Consider the following 9,075-nt stretch of genomic DNA (forward strand, 5'->3'; position numbering starts at 1 on the left):
CGCTTGAGACGTACTATTAGGCGCTATTTACAAAATTGTGATATGTTTCATTGCTGACTTACAGGGATGTAAACTTGATAGTTCTGAAAATTTGCGATTTCTGTCAATATTTATTAGAAATTGACGACCTAAATTGAAAATTCGCAACGAACAGTCACTAGATTTTGACTTTTCTTGAATACAACAAACTTCATCAAACTTGGTGCAGCGGTTGCCGCGAAAAACTATTTCTCTTTTCCCATGTATTTAGATAGGAGGCCCCGAGCTAAAGGTTACGTGAATACGTTCAATGTTAAGCTGCAATGACAGGCATAACTTATTCATTACTAGAAGCTAGATGGGAAAAAATGCTTCTGGGCAAAGGCTGCATTTTAAAGCGAACCTTCTTTATTTTTTCTCTCTCTCTTCCTTCGACTTTTGTGCTACTGCTTATCGTCTCCTAGCACGATGCTCCGTGGATTTGGTTCAGAGCATGTATATAGATGGCATGAGTGGCGGAGAGGACAGGCGACGGGATAAACTTGTTTGGATCTTTGCATCGCGTCAAATGTGCACAATGCCCTCTGGAGCTGCCCGGGCGTAACCACAATGCCATCTTGAAGGCTTAATCCGCGACGCACCGCAAAGGCATAGCAGGAACTGCAGCGCTTACCTTTCTGTTAACGTGCAACCATCCAGAGGGGAGATATATAAAATGGTAGAGAGAAGGGGGAGAGGAGGCATTGCATGGGCAGAGCTAAAGCCCCTGGATGTATGGATGCTATCGAGTGTCCTCTTTTTAAAGGGGCACTGGATTGCGCCAGCAAGCTCTTATTGCCTAATGTACTACGTATGTTAATAAAAAGAAAAAAAAGGAAAAACTCACGAATAATTCCCATCACCAAACTTTCTGAACCACTATTGGGAACTTTGATTTTGTACGCCTCCATTGTTTGTCGTTTGCCTACTTCCACTAATCTTCCAATCGCCTCTTACTAATCGCTACTGCGAACATGTTTAGTTTCCCGCTGTTCTCACTGAACCCAAGGGCTTCAAGGAGGCCGGAGGTGCATGCTTAAATCGACCGCTGGGCTGATATATTCACATTCTTATAAAACATGCTCCATCGTTTTCCTAGCTGTACCGCAGAAAGCACATGCTCATCCTTCCTTCTTATATCTCGATTTAAAAGTGCGTGTTCTAAGGCATCCTAATCTCGCTTCGCTAAGTAATGAGCTTCCCTCCAAGTTATAAATTGTTTCTTTCCTGATTTTTCTGCCTTAAGTAGTTACTCATAACAGGTTTCTTTTCCACTGCCGCCACCCATGAGATTATCTCAGCTTCTCTGATTTTCTGCTTGACGTTCTTTGTTGCCATGTTGCTCACCATGCTGGCCGCATACTTGCTGGTAAGCTTCCTGGTTCTTTTTCTCCATTGTGAATCTATGTTTTTCATGTAAAAACATCTGAACAATCTCCCAGCCCATTCACTTTGTTTCATATTCCTCAGTCGTTCTTCCTAATCAATTTTACTCTGGGCTTCCCTTACTACAAAACTTGTCCAGCCCATATCAACTTCCATGCACGCACCAGCGCCGTTTTCTGGCGAAAACGTGTATTCAGGGGCTTTGCGGAGGAAAGAGAAAAGCAGAAGTCCGGTTGGCTACCCTACACCGGGGGAATGGGAAAAGGGAAAACAAAGATGACAAGGGGAGAGGAGGGAAGGAAAGAAGGAAATTAGCGGTGCAGGGGCTTTGGGTAGAACCGACGCAGCCATGGAGCTCTTGGCGCTTTTAGCCCGCAACTCCCACACATGGGGGAGGGCGGGGGAGGCAAAAGGAGACGTGAGATTGAAGATACTCTCCTCCCCGAGGCCCTTTCCTTCTCGATTCTCCTCGCGCACAATCTGCGCGCGCGGCGCGCGCTTTCTCCTTGGCTCCCGCTGACGAGCCGCAGTATTCGATGGAGGCGCATGATTTTGGGCCAGTTGCGCGACCCAGTGGTGTAGAAATGTTCGAAAAATGGTGATAACAGCATCGACAATGCTGAAGGTAACGTTTACGAGGAGGTCTGTTTCTTCTTAAAACTGCATGAATGCGGCATACTGGTCTAAAAGGAGCCTTGAGGCGAGTTCTATATTCCAGACATTTTTTTATGCCACATGTCAAGATGCGCGACTTTGTGCATCTGGTCTAGTATTGCTTGTGGTACATCCCTCTGTATTTGGCTTTTCTTCTTGCCTGTGCGCGCATCTGTGCCGCCAGTCTTATATTCAGCGTGTCTTCGTATAATGAATTAGTCGCAAGTGCATCGTCCGTCCGTGTATTTGTCTTCTGAATGTGAAAGTAGCTCTTGCGCTGCGGTCGCTATACTGAATAGGACGGTTGCGCAATTTCAGTGCGAGCAAGCGTGCGCCATCATGTGAACACCCCTGCAAATTGCCTGTATCCGTAAGAAAACAAAATAATAATCGCCAGCCAATCATGAGTGCGTGGCAACCCAATTCAAAGCAAATTCAAGAACTGAAAAATGATACAGACGTTCCACAGGAATTGTCTAGGTATGCGTAAGCATATCCCCAAACTTAAGTTGGCCCGCCCCCAAATTTCAAGTTGGCCCATACCCAAATTTAAGTTGTCCCACACCCAGATTTCAAGTTGGCCCACCTCTAAATTTAGGTTGGCCCACCCCTAAATTTAATTTGGCCCACCCCGAAATTTCAAGTTGGCCCACCCCGAAATTTCAAGCTGGCCCAACCCCAAATTTCAGTTGGCCCACCCTAAAATTTTAGGTGGCCCACTTCCAAATTTCAAGCTGACCCAACTTCAAGTATTATTTTGCTCACCCCTACTATAATCTTCCCCCTGCATTTTCTAAGGAGCCCTATGTATCTCTATGGGCATTCTTTCTTGTAGGGAAGGGGTGGGGGTTAAATTGTCCCTTATCGTTTATAAAGCTACCAATCATCTACATTTACACTATGACAATGATCAAATGTCCTGAGTATGCAAATTATGCGTTTTGTGCAGATAAAAGGCATTACACTTTCCGCATGACGGGGTGGGGGTACTCGCCAAAGAGTGCTTACGCATTAAAAACGCACTTCAGAGCAGCTAGTCTTCATCAGCTGCAATGTCACAGGTATACTTGACATTATTTTTTCAAGGCCTGCATTCATTGTATCTAAGTGAATGACGCACACATCAAAGTAAGCTGGGAAAAAAGCTCCTCTAGCCGCTATGTTGATTTTCAGTAAAACAGGCAACGGATCCTAACAATCACGAACAGTGCTATCGACAGGCTGTATCTTTGCACACAATTGTTCCCAGCAGAAAACAGAACCTATAGTGCTGCATTTTCTACTAAACAGTTGACGACGTGCGAGGTGGTGAGTCCCTGCATATTATTCAGCGTACTAAGGTCACCCCCAATTTTATGCAACATACAAATTGTCACAGCAATAATACTGATGAGCAGGCCAGAAGAATAAAAATAAAATGAAGCATAGGGGATGCTTTGATACGAGCAATAAGAAAGGCGCCTTAGCTCGCAAACAACAATGTACTTTGTCGGAACAAAGTTCTTTTGGCCAGCGTTGTGTGGCCACTGCTTCTTGCACAATTCGCCACGCTTTCCTTGTGGTATCGCAAAAACTGCATAACCATCTTAAGGCTTCTTGCTGCAGTTATGCGCTACAGCACGGCGTAGTGCTAGCACAACACCGCGGGGAACACAGCGTGCGACGTTCGCTGCACCGAGCCAGCCGAGCCAAGGAGAAAAATGGCGCCAACGGAAAAGAAAAACGCAAGCAAAACACAAGACATGCGCGTTTCCTAGGGCAATGGCAAGGAGCCCAATCGTCGTGCAGAAAAACGGACTCATAACTGGTTCTCGCGGAGGGGATACGTAAGAGGCGAGGAGGTCACGCGGTGGCGGCAGAGTTCAAAGGGTGGTACTTTCAAATTATCAAGGGACATTAGGTGCCTCGATGCACGTGCCCCCGAGGAACGTCTCCTCTATCTAGAGGAGGCGACGACACGAGGCACTCTAGCTACTACGAGAGTTGCTGTAACTCCAGCTGCTACTAGACACGACAGCGATTGCGGACAAACTGAATAAATTTAAGTTCAAAGAACAGTGCAGCACGTTTCCGCTATTTCTGAAAGATAAACACCATGCAAATTGGTCAAGCGGGCAACTGACGCACAACATGCAGACTCAAAGCCGCATTAAAGCACCGTAGTGTCTAGGCAACATCGTAGCACCGTAGAGTCTAGGCATCGCACTTCAACATTTCTGTGCCTGCTGTGGTAGCTTTGCAGCTATGGCATTGCTCGAGGTCGCGGGTTCGATGTCACCATGGCAGCTACATTTCGATGGGGGAGAAATACAAGAACACTCGCGTATTTGGGTTTATGTACTCAAAAGAACCCCAGGGGGGTCAAAATTCGTAGTCTGCCACTACGGCGTTCCTTATTATCCAATTGTGGTTTTGGCATGTGCAGTCCCATAATTCCATTTTAACACCTTTTCCACGATGCGATATGTACCATGTGAGGCAATGGCAATAATAACCTTCTCGGAGGTTATGAACAATGGTGCACAACGCCTCAAGCAAACACGTCTAGCTGCGCGTTCTGTGTATTGCGAATACGAACAGCTGTGGTGCATGCCCGGTAACATTTGCCATCAACTCGCCTCTCTCATTGCACTAAACGCTGGAATTATACATTCCCCGTCAACATCATCACTAATTATTATCAATCAAAGCAAACAGCAAAAGAACCTTCATTTAATTAGGTCGATTCCCGCAGTGTGAGACCCGCATAATTTTTCATCTTAATTTTTAAAAGAAAGCAAAGGAATGCAAGTGATCGTTAAATTTATTCAACAATGAAACCACTCATAGCACATACTGCCAAATATATAGTAGCACATAGCGCAAATAGATTGTAATTTACTGTATGCCCAACAGGCAGAAATAACTCAGCTTCATGAAACTCCATGCTATGAAATGAGCTCGACCAAACGTTACAGGCTTTGTCACAGTGTCACATGCCGTGTGCCATACATCAGCGTTTCCTCGTCGTCGTGTCGTCTTTTCATCGTGTGTCCGTCCTTTTTAGCGCTACAATCAGTTTTATACAAACATGAGATCTTGGTAAAGCCCTATAAGAGTCCTTATTTTTTATGAAATATCCTCAACTTTCACAGATGGTGGCGCCACCATGTGGTTTGTTTGTGAACCAGCAATGTGATTATCAGCCTCTGCCGAGTGGAAAATTGCCGCATTTCAGGAAGAGAAAGAAGTGACTATTTGCCTGTCAGAGTTGTTTCAGTGTACAAATGTGGAATATTGCAAGAAAACAGATAGTGGCTTCAACATTAAGCTGCCACAAAAAATTGGTACAGACAAAAGGAGACAAACAGAAAGCCACAGGGTGGAAACTACATGTGGCGAACATCATATAAAGGGATGCATCATTAAAGTTCCGCGGTCAAAACGCATGTCACATTGTTCCTCTACCTGAAGCACCTCAAGTGCATCATTCCTATGGAATTCGCCAGCACTAGATTTCTCACAGTCACCATATCCCAGTCTTTTTGTATCCCCAGCCCTGAATCTTTTAATGCGCGAAGCATTCTTTACAAACTTCAGGCGGTTTGAGTGCATCTATCTAGCCTCCTATGTCGTAATGCCGTCACGATCGTTTATTCAACTGGGTACATACCAGAATAGGCAAGGAGGCGTGGCCTATGCAAGCATACATAACAATGACAAGTGATGGCACCAATGAGATGACATATTTGTCACGGCAGGTACGTCATGAAAGAAATGGCATAAATTACATGATGCTGTTATGGTCATATCTTTAACTCTAGTACATATATCGCACGTGTGCATTTCCACCAAAATGTTACATAAGCGAGTGATGAAACATTGAAGACTATTTACAATGCATATATTTACAAAAACAACTGTAGCATTGGCCTGTTCAGCCAGTAGCTCAGCACCCAGGAGCAGTTTTTCTTCGTCGGGGCGCGTGTGCGCATCTTCCAAAATAAGCACGCAATAAGCATGCAGCAATATGAATGACATGCATACTGGTAAACCTGGCAACACTTTGCCGAACCCTAAACAATGCTGAATAGCCAGCTGCGTGCAAAATGCTTCACATAACGTCATTCCCACTGTGCTTGGCATCCGCACAATTTTTGCCTTTTTAAAGCAGGAAAGGCAGCACTGAAACGAGTAGCAAAATTTTCGAAATGCATATTCTGAACTTCCCTGGGTTTTATTTACTAACCAACTTTTCGCAGCACTCTTTTGCTGTTTCTTGGTGAACCAAATGAATTAGGCAAATTGTCAGGAATCGGACACCTGCAGAGTGGCTTTTTTGTGTTCGGCTGCAAAAGGCAAAAGAAAAGTCTTCTGGGTTTCCTTACATGAGCGTGAATTATAGGTGATAGTTTTCATCAGTTTTACAGTTGTAAGTACACCATATGCTGCAAGGCATATATAGTGTTTCACAGCTGTCGACAAACACTGAACTACACTTGATAAACGCAGTGCAAGTGCAAACACAATGAAGGCCGCCTTTAGTGTATTTCACATTTTACTGAGCTGCATGCTTGGTTATTTAGTGCCCTGTGGATTCCCACCAGCGCTTTCAAGCTAGCGAAACAACAGGTTTAATGCATTTGTAGTATTTACATATTTATGCAAGTGTTAAATGCAGGTACGTGCTTCCACACTGAACAAATTTTAGTTCTGACAAAATCTGTATCGCTTCGCTACGTATGCAATAACATATACAATTAAACCTCGAAAAACGAATCCGGTAAGAACGGCAATTTGCTTCGTCACATCGAAATTTCGTTGCATTGAAATTTGACCTTTTATGCAAATTAGCACAGTCGCCGATCGAATTTTCTCACACGGAAAGGGGTCGCAAGATTTTTGGGATTACTGGGCAATTGAAAAAAGTAAATTTGAATGAGAAAATTCATTTGGGTAAATTTGCGAGTTGACGATGAATCATACGACTTCATGCCACGTACGTCAACGATATCGTCACTTCGGCGGTACGAATTAAACGAAGCCAGCCACACTTTTGCATGCACTCCGCTCCCGCGACTGAGAGCGTCATCCTAGTGCAGGCGATGCTATCAGGAAAAGCACCGGCAGTGGGGAGCGAATGCTTTGTCTGCCTCTCGCTCCAACGGATCACCGAAACCCGATATTATGCAACTTCCAATACTAATCGCGCGGGTTATACAGCTTACATGGTGCCATGCCATCTTGGCAAGCCTATTTCTGCAGACACGACAGATTACCTCTAAAGCAGGATGCACAGCTGCGTATGCGCTCAACCGCGCTTACAGCCATGCGCAGCCACAGCCGAAACACGTGCCAACTTACCCCCGTCCCCTGCGCCTGCAAGCTGGCTCCCCTACCCCTTTTTCCCTTTGCTCACGCAGGAAGGCGGCACTCATAAAGCCACTATATCTTTCGTGACTCATTGGTGCACTTTCACTTGCACTTAAAGCACACAGTGCGCGGGGCGCGATAGAATCTTACCGCACTTTTAACTTTATATGGAACATGATGCAGCTCCACTTCGGCCGTCGCTCTTGTCTCGCGGCACATGATTTGACAGGTGCATTTGCAAGCAGCCGCTTGTAATTCAAACATTTGACCATCTGTGCCGGCAGAACTTTCCATTTATTGTCTTCGCATTCCTTTGTGGCACAAGTGAAAGTTCGTTATATTGAAATCACATACAAACGCACTTCGTTATATTGAGGCTCTAAATACGCTGTCCAATGGAGGGTATAAAATGCTAACTACTTCATTATATCGATAATTTCATTATACTAAGTTCGTTATGTCGAGGTTTAACTGTATCTAAGAACTGCAGTGCAGAAAGAGCACTTTTCGAGATGTGAACATTTCAGCAGCATTACAACCACCTCAATGTCTGCCAAGCCTGAATTGTCACTGCAGATAACTTGCTAGCAAGTCCTGCTTTTCAATTGCACATGCATTGTAGTGCATGTGAACACATTGGTCTTAATCTTAATGAATGTTTGATGTTTAATGGCGCAAGGGCCAGGTATGGCCAAAGAGCACCATGCTAGTGTTAATAAGTTCGTAGTGGACTGATGGGTTCTGTCAAGTTAATGTGACGTGGCTGCAAAAGGGACTAAAAGAGTTGGTGTAAATTGCATAAAATCTATGCGTAATAAAATTATGGCAATTACTAATGTCGTGAACTATGAACACTAAAATGCATTGGGAAAGAATGATGCAATATACAAAATATGTGAGATTCTAAAATTACCTAGAGCACTACTGCCTCGGCAGAGCCCTTGAAACACAAGCGCCTAGAGGCATGTGCTATATGAAGCAACTATCACAGCGGCATCTTCTGAAGATAGGAGGCACTACGAATGTATGCGGCTAATAACATGTAACGCAACATCTTTCAGGAAACCTAGGACAGCGTTGGTGTCAAAAAGCCATTCTGAGCCGAGTAACATTAGAGGATGAAGGGGGATGTGCTGCCGGTATGCTAAGGGTAAATGTTTCTTTCTCTCAGATTCCACTTCTCGACACTCCAGGAGGACGTGGAGGACGGTCAGCTTCTGCTTGCGTCTACAAGTTGGAGGTTCATTTCCAGTAAGTAAAACTTTATGGGTGCAAAATGTGTGTCCTATTCTTAGACGACAGAATAGGACATCTGTTCGGCATGACTTTGTTGCAGAAGGCTAGAAACCTAATTGCAGCTTTATTACATGCAGCTTATTATTTGTTTCCACATCCCACAAGCGTCGCCAGCAGTTTCGCAGTTTCCTTCATAAGAAGGGCTTCAGATATGTGACAGGGACTGCAGCGGTAGGATTAACAGCATGCGATGCAATTGACATGGCCATCTGGTCCGCTAGAATGTCACCCTCGATGTCCCTATGGCCAGGCACCCAGGATATAATCACATGCTGGTTAGCTATATACGCTTTACACAAGACGGAATATAGTTCATTAATTACTGAATCTTTGTGCTTACGGAATGACATCAAGGCCTTCACAACACTT

This window comes from Dermacentor albipictus, chromosome 10 (genome assembly GCF_038994185.2).
Source record: "Dermacentor albipictus isolate Rhodes 1998 colony chromosome 10, USDA_Dalb.pri_finalv2, whole genome shotgun sequence".
NCBI classification, from domain to species: domain Eukaryota; kingdom Metazoa; phylum Arthropoda; class Arachnida; order Ixodida; family Ixodidae; genus Dermacentor; species Dermacentor albipictus.